This window comes from Mesoplodon bidens (assembly GCF_964165515.1).
Source record: "Mesoplodon bidens genome assembly, chromosome: 3".
Taxonomy (NCBI): domain Eukaryota; kingdom Metazoa; phylum Chordata; class Mammalia; order Artiodactyla; family Ziphiidae; genus Mesoplodon; species Mesoplodon bidens.
In genome coordinates this window covers 62,491,634-62,511,677 of record NC_138178.1, presented here as the reverse complement: position 1 = coordinate 62,511,677, position 20,044 = coordinate 62,491,634, and the positions used below count along the sequence as shown (strand labels likewise).

Here is a 20,044-nt window from a genome sequence, read left to right as displayed (position 1 = left end):
ATTAGCAACAGAAGCAAAAAGGGACATGAAGAATAGCTGTGGTGCAGCTGCTTCCTATTAGAAAGTTGTCTATTTATTTATTCTGTAACTTAAGCACAACAGAAATAACTCAATATTACCAATTACCAAAGATGACCCTTCCAGTGAGTCCCAGTGTCCTTAGTGTTCTTCCTACATCACAATCAACATTAACAGTCTCAGCTTTTATTCCTTTTCTTGACCTTTTCATATTGAAAATCAATAAACTATTAAAGATAGTAAATGCCCATAGTCATATTTGCTATAAGATACATTTCTATGCCTCTAGAATTTGCCAAAATGTGAGTTTATAATCTCTGGAAGCCAAGAGTTTCCATTATTTATTAAGTTATCTGCCATATCCCCAACTATATAGTGAGATTTCTCTTCATGAGAATCTTATTTTCAGATTCCCATGAATGGAAAACTTGAAGCAATTTGGTTTTGGATGCTGAATGCTTAGTTCTTCATTTCAATCTGAAAAAACAAAAAAGGCAAAGAGGGCAGTAGAGGGCACATAAGTCTCAAAAGAGGGACAACTGCGGGATCCTTAAAGTGTAAAGATAAACTTTTTCTGTAGTTTACTGATAAAGTAAATGGACTGGACTGTCTAATGATTATGGCTACTTATAAGCTCAGTTACGTTGTCAGTAGATTCCCTCAGTTATGCAGCCCATTAAGTTAAATGTGTTTACAATTCAGTAGAACTCATCCAGGGAACTGATAAACAGACAGTATGCAAACCATGCAACTGCATCTGCCTTGTACTGTTAGTCCACCACAGCCAGGGGAGGCTGCTGGAGGGATGTGAGAAGCCTACAGCTCTTTAAAAGAGAAAAAGTTTTTTGAACTCTCACAAAATCTCTTCCTAGATCTGAATATGACAAAAGCTACAACTTCCAAAGAAATTTGTAGTCCAGGAAAACTGGGTTCTTTCACATTTTTCAGTAACAAAAGGAAAAAAAGAGTCCATTCTAAAATGTTGATTTGGGCTTCCCTGGTGGCGCAGTGGTTGGGAGTCCGCCTGCCGATGCAGGGGACACGGGTTCGAGCCCTGGTCTGGGAGGATCCCACACGCCGCGGAGCGGTTGGGCCCGAGGGCCATGGTCGCTGAGTCTGCGCGTCCGGAGCCTGTGCTCCGCAACGGGAGAGGCCACAGCAGTGAGAGGCCCACGTACCGCAAAAAAAAAATAATAATAAAATAAATAAATAAATAAATAAAATGTTGATTCTAAGAGTTTTATCATCAATAGGAGGTTTAATGAAAAAATAAATTAGGCAAACCATTTGTGATTTCTTCTTAAAATTCTCAGAATTAGCAAAAAGAAACATGTTCCTTATTACATCCCCAACATGTAGATTCTGTGGTTTAAAATGGCAGTATGTGGGGAAACTAGTGCGCATACACACATAGCTAGTAGGAGTGCAGGCTGGTACAACTCTTATGGAGGACAATATGGTAATATCAAAATTATGAATGCCTTTACTCTTTAACCCAGCAACCTCAATACGGGAGATTCACTTCACAGATCAACCTGCACACATATGAAATGATGCATGGACAAGGTTAAGCATTTCTGTATTTTTAATGGTAAAAGATTGGAAACAAGTATACATCAACAGTGGACTGGTTAAATAAAGTATGATACTCTATGCAATGGAATACTATACAACTATACTATACAACACTATAACAGCTCTGTATCAGTGATGTCCAGTAGAAATTACAGTTTGAGTCACATGTGTAATTTTAATAGTAGCCACATTTTAAAAGCAAAAAGAAATTGGTAACATTTTACTACTTAATATATCAAAAACATTATTATTTCAACATGCAAACATTGTAAAACATTAAGAAAGTTTTTTTTGTACTAAGTCTTTGAAATCCAGTATATGATTCACACTTATACCACATTTCAATTTAGATGCTGTATTTTAAATGGTTAAAGTGAAATGCAATCCTACCAAAACAACAGAGTTGAGTTTAATGGGAAAATATTTTACAGTGCTTCCATTTATAAACCTAAATGTAAATTAAATAAAATTTAAAATTCTGTTCTTGGCTCCCGGACTTCAGACTATACTACAAAGCTACAGTAATCAAGACAGTATGGTACTGGCACAAAAACAGAAATACAGATCAATGGAACAGGATAGAAAGCCCAGAGATAAACCCATGCACCTATGGTCACCTTATTTTTTATTTTTATTTTTTTTGGCTGTACGTGGGCCTCTCACTGCTGTGGCCTCTCCCGCTGCGGAGCACAGGCTCCGGACGTGCAGGCTCGGCGGCCATGGCTCATGGGCCCAGCCGCTCCACGGCATGTGGGATCTTCCCGGACCAGGGCACGAACCCATGTCCCCTGCAAAGGCAGGCGAACTCTCAACCACTGTGCCACCAGGGAAGCCCATGGTCACCTTATTTTTGACAAAGGAGGCAAGAATATACAATGGAGAAAAGACAGCCTCTTCAATAAGCGGTGCTGGGAAAACTGGACAGCTACATGTAAAAGAATGAAATTAGAACACTCCCTAACACCATACACAAAAATAAACTCAAAATGGATTAAAGACCTAAATGTACAGCCAGACACTATCAAACTCTTAGAGGAAAACGTAGGAAGAACACTCTTTGACATAAATCACAGCAACATCCTTTTTGACCCACCTCCTAGAGAAATGGAAATAAAAACAAGAATAAACAAATGGGACCTAACGAAACTTAAAAGCTTTTGCACAGCAAAGGAAACCATAAACAAGATGAAAAGACAACCCTCAGAATGGGAGAAAATATTTGCAAATGAAGCAACTGACAAAGGATTAATCTCCCAAGTTTACAAGCAGCTCATGCAGCTCAATATCAAAACAACAAACAACCCAATCCAAAAATGGGCAGAAGACCTAAATAGACATTTCTCCAAAGAAGATATACAGATTGCCAATAAACACATGAAAGGATGCTCAACATCACTAATCATTAGAGAAATGCAAATCAAAACTACAATGAGGTATCACCTCACACCAGTCAGAATGGCCATCATCAAAAAATCTACAAACAATAAATGCTGGAGAGGGTGTGGAGAAAAGGGAACCCTCCTGCGCTGTTAGTGGGAATGTAAATTGATACAGCCACTATGGAGAACAGTATGGAGGTTCCTTAAAACAGTAAAAATAGAACTACCATACGACCCAGCAATCCCACTACTGGACATATACCCTGAGAAAACCATAATTCAAAAAGAGTCATGTACTACAATGTTCACTGCAGCTCTATTTACAGTAGCCAGGACATGGAATCAACCTAAGTGTCCACTGACAGATGAATGGATAAAGAAGATGTGGCATATATATACAGTGGAATATTACTCAGCCATAAAAAGAAACAAAACTGAGTTATTTGTAGTGTGGTGGATGGACCTAGAGTCTGTCATACAGAGTGAAGTAAATCAGAAAGAGAAAAACAAATACCATATGCTAACACATATATATGGAATCTAAAAAAAAACAAACCTAGGGGCAGGACAGGAACAAAGACGCAGATGTTGAGAATGGACTTGAGGACACGGGGAGGGGGAAGGGTAAGCTGGGACAAAGTGAGAGAGTGGCATGGACATATATACACTACCAAATGTAAAACTGATAGCTAGTGGGAAGCAGCCACATAGCACAAGGAGATCAGCTCGGTGCTCTGTGACCACCTAGAGGGGTGGGATAGGGAGGGTGGGAGGGAGACGCAAGAGGGAGGGGATATGGGGACATATGTATATGTATAGCTGATTCACTTTGTTATAAAGCAGAAACTAACACACCATTGTAAAGCAATTATACTCCAATAAAGATGTTTAAAAAAATTTTTTTTAATTCTGTTTTTCAGTTGCACCAACCATATTTCAAGTGCTCAGTAGCCACATATGGCCTGTAGCTCCCTTCCCTGACAGTGCAAGTCTATACGTATTGATCTGTAAGATATACTAAAGCAAGCTGCAGAACAATGTCCATGATGTGGTACCTTTGTATAAGAAAGGGAGAGAACATACAATGTATATTCTTATTATTTGCTTGTATTTTACATTTTAAAAACTGGAAGGATTAGTACACAAGAGACTAATAAAAACAGTTATCTGTAGGGAGTGGGAGTGAACAGTGCAGATGGGGCAGGGGTTGAAGTAAAATTTTTTACATCTTTTTATATTGTTTTGATTTTTGAACCACATTAAACCCCATATGCATGCATGTGGGAATATTTAGGCAAACAAGGATTCCCATTCCAATATGGCATAAACTCAAGGAAGAGGTGAAAGCAGGACCTAAATAAATGGTAAGCCTATGGGAACTCTGTACTATCTTTACAACTTTTCTGTAAATCCAAAGCTATTCTAGAATAAAAAGTTTATTAGAAAAGAAATGAGTTCTTGGCCCTGGCCTGGCCTCACCTCTTCCTACCTCTAGTCCACTTTGTGTCTTACGAGACATCGCCACTTGGCTAGTTCACAGATCCCTCCATGTAAACTCGCCCAGATTGGGACAGTTCTTCTCCACACACGTTGCCATTCCCACACATTGCCACCCCCGTGAACAGCATCATTCACCAGTCACCCCAAGTGATCAACCTGGTATCCTGGTGGACTCCTTTCCTCACTTCTCCCTCAATACCAATCAATCCCCAGCTTTTTCCATCTCACCATCCTTTCCACTTACACTGTCACTGCTGCATCTGGCTGCTCCTCACACCTTGATTTCGTTGTATAGCTTGTTCTTAAATTGGCCTTCCTTTTTCACTGATCTTTGAAAACCCTGCTTTATCTCAACCATTCCCCACAAGGCAAAGCTGGTTGACCTCTCAGAATTCTATGCCCTCTCAGGATCTTATTGTACTTATCATGCTGTATTGTAACTAGTTACATTTCTTTGTCCCTGATAAGAATAAGAAATCCTAGGCAGGGCAAGGCAGGTTCTAGAATGTGTCTTCAGTTGCTGAATCCTCAGCAACTGTCACCGTATTCAGCAAAGGCTACTAGGTCAGCTCCAGCAGCCCCTCAGTTCAGGACTCCGCAGTGGCTATGCCAGGAATGGGCCTTCCTCCCTGGCAACGCCTCTGAGGTGAGCCACTTTATGGCTCCTCCTCTTCAATTTGTCCAAACCATCTTTCTTTAGAACTTCATACATCTCTTCCCTCTGCCTTTCCCCTCTGACTTTTTACCTAATTCACCTCTAAACACTGTTCATTTCACCCTAATCTCAACTGGGACACACTATTACACTTTCCCATAGCCCTGTACTTTTTTCTTTCATAGCATTTATCACAGTTTGTGTGTGTGTCTGTAGTGATTATTTACTTCATGTTTATTTTTTCACTAGACTATAAGCCCATATAACAGGCAGGGGCTATGTTTGTTTTGCTTACCATTAAACATACAACACCTATTATAGTCTTTGACACCTGAACATGTTTCAGTAAGTTTTGAGTGAATTAAACTTTATGAAAATTAACAGAATACTTCATGCCAATATCATTTCTTGGGAACAATGAGGTCCACAAATGTATTACCTGCCCAATGATGCAGAACACCTTACTTTTTTTTTTTTTTTTTTTGGCTGCACCATGTGGCTTGAGGGATCTTAGCTCCCTGACCAGGGATCAAACCCACGCCCTCAGCAGTGAAAGCACAGAGTCCTAACCACTGGACCACCAGGGTATCTCCTACTTAAACTCATCTTATTCAAGATTCAGAAAGAACTTTTTCATCCTAATATTTGGGGATTTAGTAAAGAATTCTGTGTACCTAACCACTTGTCATTCATATATTCCTACATTTTAATAATTGAGCTCCTTATCTTTGAAAATCCACCTCTTAGAATCTCCTTTAAGGCTTGTCCTTCTGGTGAATTCAGTTTAACTCAACTGATGGCTCTTCTGTACTGCCTTTTCTAACTTTCTCCGACAGTTAAGTGACCTGCTCTGTGCTCCCACAGCACACTGTACCTACTACTGAAACACTCACCAACACTAAGCTCCTACTATGGCCGGGCACTGCGCTAGGGGTTAAAAAAGACACGGAATCTGCCCAAGGGGAAGGGAGAATGAATCACACTCACCGAAGGAGCTTCTCTCCCTAGTGCCTGGGATACTGTTCCCCAACCTGGCCAAAAATCACTGCCTAAGAAGCCACTGTTAACTGATGAGTCTGTCACATGCCCTGGAGGTACTGGGGTGGAAAAATGGTTTGGAATTGATAGTGTAGGGTAGGAAGAAGGAGCGAGTGGAGTACTCTAGGAAATACCAAATTTACTATCAGACAAAAAGAATAGAAGCCAATACCAAGAAATCATGTCTAGGATAGAGGAGTATGGAAGCTTAGAGGACTGAGACTTTCTAGTAGGGAATGGTCAACAGTGTCAGGTGATGCCCAGGATGGAGTAAAAAATAAAGGCTAAAAGCCTGCGCTGAATTCAGCAGTCAGGAAGTCCTGTGCACTGTAATATCTATGTACACGTCTGTCTTTCTATTCCTCCTTTTCTAGTTCCCACTTTATTGCAAACTCCATGAGAGCAAGAACTGTGTTTCATTCATCTTTGTATCTTGCATGTCTGTTGAATAAAAAAAGAATGCCAATCTCTCACACCCTCATTTCCTCCAGTCATACTTGGACCCATCGCCTCATGCTGTCCAGCTCTGCACAGTCTCCCTGAGGTGCAGTGGCCAGAATGCCACATGACTCCAAGGTGGGGCGCCACACTGCACTTTTATGTAAAGAGAGCCTCAGGCTTTGATTTTCAAGTATTATAAATTATGAACTTCATTTCCAGATTTTAGTTATCTATGTTCTCCTTGCCCTCTGTTGTTATAAGAATTACCATAAAGATAAACCAAAAGGAAGCCATCAAAATAAGAGAGAAAAGGACCTAAATAAACGATTGCAGAGCTTAGAGGTAGACAATCGACAATCTAATGTCCAAGGCTGGTGGAAAAAACTACCTGTGTTCTCACCCTAACCAAGCCTGTTTCCCTTGTTGTTGATTCTATCATTGAGCCAGTTTCTTTAGTGCTTTAGATACCTCTCAGGTCTGACTTCACCTACTAGTTTGAGCAAGCAAGCCAAGAGGGTATCGTAGTGGTCATTGACATTTAGCTAGGTAAATTAGCTTTAAAACCATGCTAGATATGATCATAATTGCCTTGAAGAAAACACAGCATTTTACTTTTATGGAAATAACAATGAAAAAATGCTTACATCTGCTACAAATACCCTGATTGAGAGGAAAATAGCATAGGAGAATATGGTTACAAAAATAACTTGATGACTAACCATTTGACAATCCACAATCCAAGTCCCCAAGCCCAGGGTACCAAAAAGGCTTCTCCATGAATGTGAGGCATTTAGGTGCCAGGTGATTTATTTGAAAAGTAGATCCTGGTTTAACCTTCAGGGTTGTGTTTCTAACTCACTTTCCCTGGAGCTCAGGGTTTGTGAGGTTCAAATTACAATGAAAACAGGAAAGAAAACATCCCTGATAAAGGTGCTCCTGCAGAATACGAAGGTAACAACGTGCAGAAAAAAGAAAGTGAGCAAAGCATTGGATTTCTTAAACTTAAAATGTCAACAATCATAACTAATTGTTGTTTATTAAGCAAATAAAGAACAAAAAGGTAGATAACAAAAAATAATTCATAGTTGGTTTGAGGATTAGATTTTGACCTTAGATTTGAATATGGATATTTCTGCTACACTCAGAAACACACAATATTGTGCTTGCAGAAGAAATAACTGTCTTACTTGGAAGGAACCTCATCACACTTAGCAAGAAGATAAACAACATGCTGTCTCAGCTCAAACTAACATGTCCATTCAATAACTTGCTTCATTTTAGAGTTATATTTTTCCTGATTTGTAAGAGCTATATAAATAATTTGGCTTCATGCTGAAATACAGGCTGTTTAGAAGGCATAAGATAAATAAAAATTAATAAATAATGTCAACAAAACAAAGATTACTATGTTTTAGAATGTTTAACATCTAGAAATCACAATATGCTGTGAAAAGTCACAATTTGTTCCAAAAATATTTATTGAGGATCTAATATATACCAGGTTATGTGCCAGATTCTATGACTCAAAGTCAAATAACACATGGCCCCCACGCTCAGGGACTGATAGCCTGGGGGAATCAAACAAATAACCATTTAGCAGTAACAATCAATGTGGCAAGTTCCATGTTTCTGCAGAAGCACAAAAAAGAGGCATTAGATTACAAGGCCCAGAGGAAATGACCCCTGAACTGATTTTTAAGAAACTTTTATTTTGAAATTATTTATTTATTTTTAACTCTGCAATGTAGATTTTCAAACATACATGACGGTAGAGAAAACAGTAAAACAGTATGATAAACTACCATGCATCCATCTTCCAGTCACAATTTTCATAATATAGCCAATCTTATTTCATAATTCTTTAATATCATCAAATATCTTTGCCTGTTCACATTTCTGATTTTATTTTATGTTGCTTCATTTTTTTGAATAGGGAGCCAAATAAGATCCACATATTACAACAAGTAATATGTCTCGTAAGTCTCTTTTAAACTACTGGTTCTTCCTTTCATCTCTTTCCCCCACCCTCCTTTTTTTTTCGGTTGAAGAAACTGGGTCATTAGTTCTCTAGATGAAGGACTGGCAGGTTTTTTGTTTTGTTTTGTTTTTTACTGTAAAGGGCCAGTGAGTAAATATTTTAGGCTTTGCAGACTCTATAGTCTCTGTTACAACTACTCAACTCTGCCCCTGTAGCACAAGAGCAGCCATAAGCAAATGAGCATGACTGTGTTCCAACAAAACTTTATTTGTGGACACTGGAATTTGAATTTCATATAATTTTCACATCTTGCACAATATTATTCTTTTAGTTTTTTTCCAACCATTTAAAAATGTAAAAACTATTCTTAGGGCTTCCCTGGTGGCGCAGTGGTTGAGAGTCCGCCTGCCGATGCAGGGGACACGGGTTCGTGCCCCCGTCTGGGAAGATCCCACATGCCGCGGAGTGGCTGGGTCCGTGAGCCATGGCCGCTGAGCCTGTGCGTCTGGAGCCTGTGCTCCGCAACGGGAGAGGCCACAGCAGTGAGAGGCCCGCGTACCGCAAAAAAAAAAAAAAAAAAAAAAAAAAAAAACTATTCTTAGCTCACAGGCTACAAAAAAACAGGCAATGGGTCAGATCTGTTCCATGGGCCATGCTCTGCCAACTCCTACTGTAGAGTTATCCTCGCTAAATTTTGTTATTGTATCCTTACTGTTTTTTTTACTAGGTACCTCTTTCTCTTGCAGTTCCTATAGACTGGTAATCAGATCAAGAAGCTTGATCAGTTCAGGTTTGATTTTTTTTCCCCCAGATTTTGTACCTACTTCCTATGTGGTGGCATGTGATTCCACAGGAATGTCTTCTTGTCCTTTTTTCATGAAGTTAGCAGCCATTGCTCATCACTGCCTAGACTCATTTGATTTCATCAGTGGTTGCAAAACGATGTGTTAGTTTTTTCATTCATTCTTCATTTATGAGCTGAAATACATCTACAGAGAAACACTGCTTCATCAACTATTATACTTTGTTACCCTAGGTAAAAATAGGAAAGGCAGGATAAATGCTTGCTTCTTTTATTTGCCAGCTTTCAAAATAATGAGGTGGTTCCCTAGTACACTCCTACGATGACAATGAGGAGTGTTTTTTTTTTTGAAGTATCATTTGAAACTCACAAATTTAAATATATTTGCTGTTTCAATCCACTGCAGTTATTGATCCTGAAATTGTCTCTCTTTGGCTAGTGAGAACCTTTTCAAGTTGACTCCTGAGTTCTGACATGCCTTTAGTAATCTCAAGGTATCAGAATCTCAGCTGCCTCCCTGTTTCTTCCTGTGCAGATGATGAGATCACACAGGTCTTCAGCTGTCAGTGACTTAGCCTCACCCACTTGTATTCGGAGGGTCACAGACATGCCTAGTCTTCTAGTTTTGTTGTAGATGTTATCCATGGGTCTTTGGCTTTGCATTCCTATTTTATCTATTTTTATGGGGAGATTTGAGGAGTTCCAAAGCTATGATGCCATTTCTGGCCAAGAAGGAATAAGAGGGTCAAAAATTATACTTCTGTCATAAACAACTAGAAACCTGGACAAACTACTGGAAACAACTGTTGTCAGACAATGGAAAGCAGGTAGTGCAAGACTGTGATTGATACTTGATAAATGGGTAACAAATGAAGTGAGCCCTAAACAAAGGGAGGGATATACATATTCATGGACTGGATTATGATACTGTTAAGATTTAATTCTCTCCAAGTTGACATACAGATTTAAGGACATCCCAATTAAAATCTCGCAGAAATTTGCAGATCTGACTCTAAAATTCATATGGAAATGCAAAGGACCTAGAATAACCAAAATAAGCTTGAAAATGGCAGAATTGGAAGACGTATACCACCAGTTTCAAGAGCATTATAAAATTAGGGTAATCAAGACAGTATGGTTTTGGCATAAGAATAGGCATATAGATCCATGCCACATAATAGACTCCAGAAACAGACCCTCAAATACACATAGGCAATTGATTTCAATAAAAGTGCTACAATAATTCAACAAATGGTGCTGGGACAACTGAATTATTCATGCGGGGAAAAAAAAAACCTTGGCCCTTACCTCACACCATATACAAAAATTAACTGAAAATAAATCATAGACCTAAACATACTAGCTACAACTATAAAACTTCTAAAATCAGAGAATCTTGGCAACCTTGGGGTAGGCAAAGATTTCTTATATAGGACACAAAAAGTATGAACCATAAAGAAAACATTTCATAAATAGAACTTCTGAAAATTTTAAATCTTTAAGCTCTTCCAAAGATGATGTTAAGAAGATGAAAAAGTAAGCCACAGTTTGGGAGAAAATGTTCGCAGTACATACATCAGACAAAGGTCTAAAGTTCAGAATATGTATTTTTTAAAAACCTCTGATAGACAACTCAATAGGCAAAAGAGATATTTCACAAAGGAGAATATATTAATGGCGAATAAACACATTAAAAGATGCTCAACATTCATTATCACAGAAATGTAAATTAAAATCACAATGACATACCATTTACAAACCCAATAGATTGGCTAAAATTAAGAAGACTATTAATACCAAGTGTTGCCTAGGATATGAAGCAACTGGAATACTCACGCATTGCTGGTCAGTTTAAAACGGTACAACTACTTTGGAAAAGAGTTTGGCAGTTTCTTTTTTTAATAAATTTATTTATTTATTTATTTATTTATGGCTGCGTTGGCTCTTTGTTGCTGCGTGCAGGCTTTCTCTAGTTGTGGCGAGCAGGGGCTACTCCATTGCAGCTTGTGGGCTTCTCGTTGTGGTGGCTTCTCTTGTTGCGGAGCATGGGCTCTAGGCACGCAGGCTTCAGTTGTGGTTTGCGGGCTCTAGAGCACAGGCTCAGTAGTTGTGGCACACGGGCTTAGTTGCTCCGTGGCATGTGGGATCTTCCCGGACCAGGGCTCGAACCCATGTCCCCTGTGTTGGCATGCGGATTCTTAACCACTGCACCACCAGGAAAGTCTCGGCAGTTTCTTATAAAGCTAAAAACATACCTACCATACTATCCAGCAATTTCACTCTTAGGAATTTGCTCAGGGAAAATGAAAATACATGTCTACCCAAAAATTAGTACACTTAAAAAAAAAACTTGTACACTAATGTTCATAATAGCTTTAATCAGAAAAGTCTCAAACTAGAAACAACTCAAATGTCCAGGAGCATGTAACTGGATAAATAACTTGTGGAATATTCATAAGCTGGAATACAACTCTGCAATAAGAGATAATGAGCTACTGTAACATGGGTGAATCTCAGAAACATACTACGTGAAAAAAGCCAGACACATAAGAGTTCATAAGAGTTCCCATAGCATTTACACTATTTTACAACTCCACTAACAGTGCACAAGGGTTCCAATTTCTCCAAATCCTCATAAACATTTAGTATTTTCTGTTTTTGTTGTTTTATAGTAGTCATCCTAACTGATGTGAGATGATATCTCCTGTGGTTTTAATTTGCATTTCTCTAATGACTGGTGATGTTGAGCATCTTTTCAAGTACTTGTTGAAGATTAGTTATTATTCAGCTTCCCAAACCAGTAGCAGTACATGCAGCAAGAATAATTACTTTCTCTAGCCATAAGAATCAGACCCAGGGGCTCTTTCTATAAGTTACAGTAACAGAGAGATCCAGTCATCCTTTAGGTCAAAAGATTGCCTACAAAGTACACTGCAGAAGCGGGTACTCAAATATATTGAGCCAAAGGCTTATTTTACAGTTGAAATAGATGTCTGTTGTTTTGTACCTGCCCAGCACACATTTTTCCTTCTTCTGGGAACACATCTTGATTTTCCTTTGGGAAATCGCCTCTCCCTTATTCACAGCCCATGTGATTCAGACAAGACTACTTTCTTACCTGGCCCAGAACCACGGGAGAGGAGGTGACTCAGGCCTTGCCTGTCAGCATATCTAATTGCTTCTGACCAAGGTGATTAGTTTATGGATAAGCATGTGATATAAATTTTAAAAATCCAAGTAAGTCCTGAGATTGTTGCTAAAAATGGGAAGGAGGAACACTCTTTCCGTTAGGATTGTAAGGATAAAAAAAGCCTGAAGTTGCCAGGGACCACGAGGAGAGATCCTCCCTTAGAGGAAAGCAAAGCTGAGAGATAAAGACAGAGATAAAGAGACACATAGCTAATGATACTGTTTGAGCCCCTGGGTTCAGTGGTCCCAGGGGCCACTCCTATCCCTGGACATTACAGTTCTACGAGGCAATAAGTGATTTTGTTTAAATGAAACTAAACTGGGTTTCTGTTATTTGCAACCTAAAGAATTTAATTAATACGTGGATTAAAGCAAACATAATTTACTTTTTAAGAGTTCAATTATCTATCCAGATTTCCCTGTCCAACTGCCACACCATTTTCAAAACTCTACAATTCTCATTTAACATACTAATTAACTAATTTAAAAAATTTTACTCTTACTCAATGTCTCAGCAGTATTCACCATAGCTGACCCCTTTTTCCTTTTTGAAATACAATTGCTTTGGCTTCTATGACCCCACACTCTTCCTAGCTTTCTTCCTACCCCTGACAGCTCCTTCTATGCCACCTCCTTTGCTATCTTATTCTCCTCAAGCTCCTCTTTCTATTGTTCATTTTTTTATCCCCTCCCCAGGCTATCCTCACCACATCCACAGTCTCAATTACTATTTAAATGCCTATGATTCCCAAATCATATCTCTAGTGCAGACCTCCCTCTGACCTTCAAAGAACCAGAGGCTGTTAAACAGTAAAGAGGACATGTGGAACTGACATCTCTGCTTGAGTGTCTCAAAGACACCTCAAATTCCAACTGTTCAGAACTAGAGCCGTGGTCATCACACACACCCAGCTGCCAGGCTGGCTCTTCTCTGGAGTCCCCTAACCACAATGAAGGATGCTACCTTCAGTTGAGCTGCATTAGCCAGAAACCTGGAAGTTTCCCTTCACACTGCTCTCTCCTACTCCCATTTCTAATCTGCCACTAATTACTGATTTTAGCTTTAAATATCTCTTCAATCAATCCATTTCTTTTTATCCTAGTACAAGCCACCATTTTCTTGATTTACTAACTAGCCTCCTAAAGTATCTTCTTGCCCACCCCACCTCTTCTCTACACTACTGTGAGAAGATCATTTTTATCTAAAAAACACAACTGGCCCTGGGACTTCCCTGGTGGTCCAGTGGTTGAGGCTCCGTGCTCCCAATGCAAGGGGCCTGGGCTTGAAGCCTGGTCAGGGAACTAGATCCTGTGTGCTGCAACTAGAAGCCCATATGCTGCAACCAGAGGAGCCCGCATGCTGTAACTAAAAGATCCTGCATGCCGCAACTAAAAAAGATCCCACACACGGCAAAGAAGATCTTGCGTGACAAAGTTTTGCTGATCTACCTTAATTTACTTTTCCTCAGGACTCAGCCTTAAAGCAATCTTACCTCCCTGGGAAACCTTTCCATATCTCTACTTTTAACATAAAAAATACACATATGCATACTTTTAGAGTATCTAATATGTAATGGAAAATAAAAAATACACATATGCATATTTTTAGAGTATCTATTAAACAGATACTCTAAAAATTAAACACTATTTCAAAGTAAAGAGTAGATCCTCTTTGAAATGCAGATGGCCAACAGGCACATGAAAAGAGGCTCAACACCACTAATCATCAGGGAAACGCAAATCAAAACCACTATATCACCTCACACCTGTCAGAACTACTATGATCTAAAAGAACACAAATAACAAATGTTGGCGAGATGTGAAGAAAAGGGAACCCTTGTACACTTGGTGGGAACGTAAGTTGGTGCAGCCACTGTAGAAAACAGTATGGAGGTTCCTCCAAACACTCAAAATAGAACTACCGGGCTTCCCTGGTGGCACAGTGGTTGAGAGTCCACCTGCCAATGCAGGGGACACGGGTTTGTGCCCCCGTCCAGGAAGATCCCACGTGCCGCGGAGCGGCTGGGTCTGTGAGCCATGACCGCTGAGTCTGCGCGTCCGGAGCCTGTGCTCTGCAATGGGAGAGGCCACAACAGTGAGAGGCCCACATACCGCAAAAAAATAAAAAAATAAATAGAACTACCATATGACCCAGTAATTCTACTCCTGGGTGTATATCTGAAAAAAACAAAAACACTAATTCAAAAAGAAACATGCACCCCAATGTTCATAGCAGCATTATTTACAATTGCCAAGATATGGAAGCAACCTAAGTGTCCATCAAAAAATGAATGGATAAAGAGGATGTGGTGTACATATATATATACACACACACATACATACATACAATGGAATACTACTCAGCCATAAAAAATAGTGAAATTTTGCCATGTGCAGCAACAAGGATGGACTTGGAGGGTATTATGCTAAGTGAAATAAAGTCAGACAGAGAAAGACAAATACTGTATGATACCACTTACACGTGGAATCTAAAAAATACAACAAACTAGTGAATATAACAAGAAAGAAGCAGACTCAGATATAGAGAACAAACTAGTGGTTACCAGTGGGGAGGGGGGAGGGGGCTATACAGCGGTTGGGGAGTGGGAGGTACAAACAATTAGGTATAAAATAAGCTACAAGTATATACTGTACAGCACAGAGAATACAGCCAGTATTTTATAATAACTATAAATGGAGTATAACCTTTAAAAAATTGTGAATCACTATATTGTACACCTTTAACTTATATAATATTGTAAGCAACTATATTTCCATTTAAATAAATAAATAAATAAATCTAAGGAGATTAAAAATTCAGCTCTTCAGTTAAACTAACCACGTTCCAAAAGCTCAACAGGCATAGGCACATGTGACTACTGCTACCATACTGGACAGTAAGGATTTCCATCATCACAGATATTTCTATTGGGTTGTGCTTATCTATGCTAACACTCATTTAAAACCAATTTTTTTAAATGGTAAATTAAAAAAAAAAAAAAAAGAGTAAGTCCTGTTCTCTCTGTCTTTCAGCCACCCAGTTACCCTCCCTGAGCAACCACTGAAACCAAGGTCTTGTAAAGCCTCTATATAAACAAGCAGATATGCATACATGATATATTTTATCTAAATTATACACATACATAGTTTCCATTTCTGTGGATAATCTTTTTTTTTTTTTTTTTTTTTTTTTGCGGTACGCGGGCCTCTCACTGTTGTGGCCTCTCCCATTGCGGAGCACAGGCTCCGGACACACAGGCTCAGCGGCCATGGCTCACGGGCCCAGCCGCTCCGCGGCATGTGGGATCCTCCCGGACCGGGGCACAAACCCGTGTCCCCTGCATCAGCAGGCGGACCCTCAACCACTGCGCCACCAGGGAAGCCCGGATAATCTTTTTATATCTTTTGCCCATTTTAAGTTGAGCTATAATTTACTAATTGAATTGTAGACATTCTTTATATAATCCAAGAAATGAACACTTTGTCTTGACTTGAATTTTTTTGGTTTGTCATTTTTTTTCTCCTTTTTTAAAAAAACCTTTATGGTATTTTCTCCATGCAGAAAACTTTGATTTTTTAATGTGGCAAACATTATCAATTCTGGGTTTCTGGGTTTTTATATCTGATTTAGAAAGGACTTCTACTCCACTTTAAAATTGTTCTAGTTTGGTTATGGATTTTATTGGACATACCAAAGTTTTCCACTTTTATATAGTCAGTATCTCTTGATCTTTTCCTTGGTAATTTAGAAAATCCTTTCTAAGTTTCTAACTCATGAAGTTAGTACACAAATTTATATAAGTACCTTCGCTCAGACCCTGTTTGATTTTTGATCTCCTAAGGGGTACCTAAGTTTGACGTGGTCATTGGTTTCTCAGGCATATAAGACAGGATTTATAAAACCCCTTCATTCATTTACATTTATCCCCCCCAAAGATTTACAGTTGTAACAACAATGATTCTACAAATGACTGAATTTAGTTTTCATCAAGAAATAATTAAATTATAATCCTTATCAAACCAAGTATATCCACACTGTTCACAGTTGACATTAATTTCTGATCTAGTTCCTGAAGTATTAAATACAGCACTTCTGCTGCATTCATTCCTAGTGGCACTTCAGCCATGTTATATCAGCACCACAGGCATCTTTTTAAACTTATAAGTTTTAGATTTCACAAGTAGTAGTAATTATAACAGTGCGGTGAACCAGCTGAGCTAGGTATAATGCCACCTCTTGCTATTTCAGTACAGCTTAGACAACACTATGTTACATTAAAAGCAGAATCAAGACAACATGGCAAAGCTTTTAAAAAAAGAGAAGGGTCACAATTCAGAGTCCTATTTCTCAGTTCTCTCTCTTCCATTATTAAAAAATGTGTGTGACAAAAGCCCAAATGCAAAAAGGAAAGCTTTCAGCTTCTAAGAAATAACAAAGCTTTCCTTAACTTTAATTTATGGGGCCTACTGTAAGTTTTCTGCATAAACTGACTAAATCAATCCGAAAACATTTATTTATAAAAAGAAAAAAAATGCAGTGGGACGTTAATTCTTTGTCAGTTTGGAAAGGATGTTCTCTGCATAAACCACATTTCTCAGGCATGCCCTCCTCAAATGCTCCATCAGCAGGAATAAAAATAAAAAGAAAGCCTTTTCAAATTAAGAGTACAACATTAAAGATCTACAATAAGCAAGCTATAATCAGAATTTTCTATGAACTATAACCAGGTTAAGAAGGAGACCCAGAGCTTAACACTGGATAAGAAAAGGCTCTATTTAGGGCAAAGGGCATTGGTTAAAAAATAATAATAATAAAAGGATCCCAACTAGCCTGCACCAAAGAGATGGTCAGAAAATTTACATATACAGCAATAGGAACAAAAGCTATTTTCATAAGAATCTTGGTGGATTTAGCAAATTTGAGACAAACAGGTTGAGTACACATGGTAGGACCTGACTAATAACAAAACACACATATTTAATTGGTAAACTTAGATTGACCAAATGCCAAATAAAATTACAGAGAAATTTAAAAGTCTGATACATGAAGAATACCACAGTGAAGGCAGGGTCATTCACAAACATTTACAGGGGCTTCTACTACATTGTAAGAACAGTGCAAGGTAAATGGGATTAAAAGATAAATATGACTGTGAGAACTCATATACTAGTGAGGAAAATAACATGAAGCAGAGAAGGGGGAAAAAGTCCTTCTAGAAAGTGAGGACAGCAAATACAAATGTACAGAGCAGTAGAGGAATATGACATGAACAAGGAATGTAATATAATCTAGTTTGACTACAGAAAAGGATGAAATTTTGTTGTAGAAATTTAGACAACCCAAGGTCCAGGGTTTCTTAATCTAAATTAAAATAGAATACAATAAAAGGTTTATATTCTCTAACAAAATCCATTAAAACAAAACTCATAAGATTTTTATGCAGCATATATGTGCAATTAATTAATGCTTTAATAAATAACAAAAAACCCCCGATGTAAACAGCTCATTCCAGGGCAGCCCAACATGTAAAATCAGCAGTAGTCTGCTCTTCTCTCTGCCCTCCTCCAAAAGTACACTTCTGAGGAAGAATTTTAAATGACCAATTTCCAAACTTGGAGGGGAAGCAAAGCTAAAGATCGTAAATCCTAAGTTATCTAAAGAAACTCAAGGGAAGGGGAAACAACCGCTAGTTGTGAGCAGGAAGGTAAGGCTAGGATTCTTCCTGCCAAACAGGACCGTAGCCCAGGAAAGGAACCAACATCAGCAGGCAGCCCAGGGATGAACTGTAAGAAAAGGATAGTGTTAGGACAACTGGTCATCCATATGGAAAAAAACATTGGGTTCCTACATCACACTATACACAAAGATAAATTCCAGAAGGATCAGAGACAGAAATGTGAAAAACAAATGAATATGAAAATATTTCTGTGGAAGCATTTCTGAAACAAGATAATAGCACAAAACACAAATAAATACATTGATAAATCCATCTACGTAAAAACTAGAAACTTACATACAGCTAAAGCCACCATAAACTAATTAGAATATGCCAACCACACACTGGGAGAAGAGATTTGCAACCCACATACTAGTCCATGGTAAAGGACTAGTATCCGGAATACATAAAGGTCTAACATTGATAAGTAAAAGACAAACAACAAGCTAATGGGAAAATGGGCATGGGACATAAAAAGCAACTCACAGATGAGGAAACCTGAGTTGCCAATATGAAAAAATGCGAAAGCTCATTATAATCAGAAAAATAAAAATTTAAAACATGAGATCCCATTCCACATCCATCAGATTAGCAACACTGAAAAACTTTTATTATAGGGCGTTTCAAGCACATATGAAAATAGAGAGAACAGTAAAACGAACACTGTGGACTCATCCCTCAATCCAACAGCCATTCATTCATAGCCAATCTTATTTCATCTGTAGTTCAACTGCCAAATAATTCTGAAGTGAATCCCAGGCATCACAGCACTTTTTTCTGTAAATATTTTTGTTATACCCTTAAAAGATGGAGGAAGTTTTTAAGTCACATTTATTGAAGTATAGTTCACATACAGTAAAATCTACATTTTTGTAATGTACAGTTCTTTGAGCTTGACAAACAAACACAGCAGAACACCAGGTAGAGGGAATGATACAGTAGGCCCTCTTGAGTTGGCTTCTTTTACTTGCAAAATGCATTTAAGATTCATCCATGTTGCTGTGTGTATCAGCAGTCATATATTTGTACTGCTGAGAGCACTGCCTGGATGTACCACAGTTTTGTTTATACATTCACTGATTGAAAGACTTTGGGTTCTTTCCAGTTTGGGGTGATAAATAAAGCTGCTATAAGCATTTGTGAACCAATTTTCATGTGAAAGTAGGTTTTTATTCCACTTGAGTAAATATCTAAGGGTCTTTATTGCTAGGTCATATGGTAAGCATATATTTAACTTTACAAGAAACTGCCAAATTCTTTGCCTCGTGCCTGTATGATTTTGCATTCCCAACAGCAAAGTGTGAGAACTCCACCTACGCTGCATCCTTGCAAACAGTTTGTATTGCAGCTTTTGTTTGTTTAATCTTGGCCATTCTAATAGACATATAGTGGTATCTCACTGGAGTTTAAATTTGCATTTCTCTAATCAATGCAGTTGATTTCAGTAAGAATTGACACAAACGTAGAGAAACATTAAAGACTGGTTAAAGCTGGGTGCAAGGTATTTTATTTTTTTCCCTACGTTTTTCTATTTGAAATATTTTCATAATAAAGTATCTTTAAATAACCCTTAAATCTTCCTTTATAATTCCTTATAAATGGCAAAAACAAGATTATTTAACTTCACTACCAATACATGCCTTGAAGAGATCATCCTTTTTCAAATAATAGCCGGCAAATAGTTTTTTGGGAGAGGTAATTGGTAATCTACAGAATGGGCCAGAATGTCACAAAATCAACACAAATTTTTCA

The 20,044-nt window shown here is 38.4% G+C and overlaps 1 protein-coding gene across 1 annotated transcript in view; it reads right to left on the bottom strand.

Moving 5' to 3' along the window:
* The window catches only part of REC114 (REC114 meiotic recombination protein), a gene marked incomplete at its 5' end in the record, with an annotated part of 107,135 nt that overhangs the window by 24,602 nt on the left and 62,489 nt on the right, over nt 1–20,044 (bottom strand). The gene's annotated exons all lie outside the window — the stretch shown is intronic.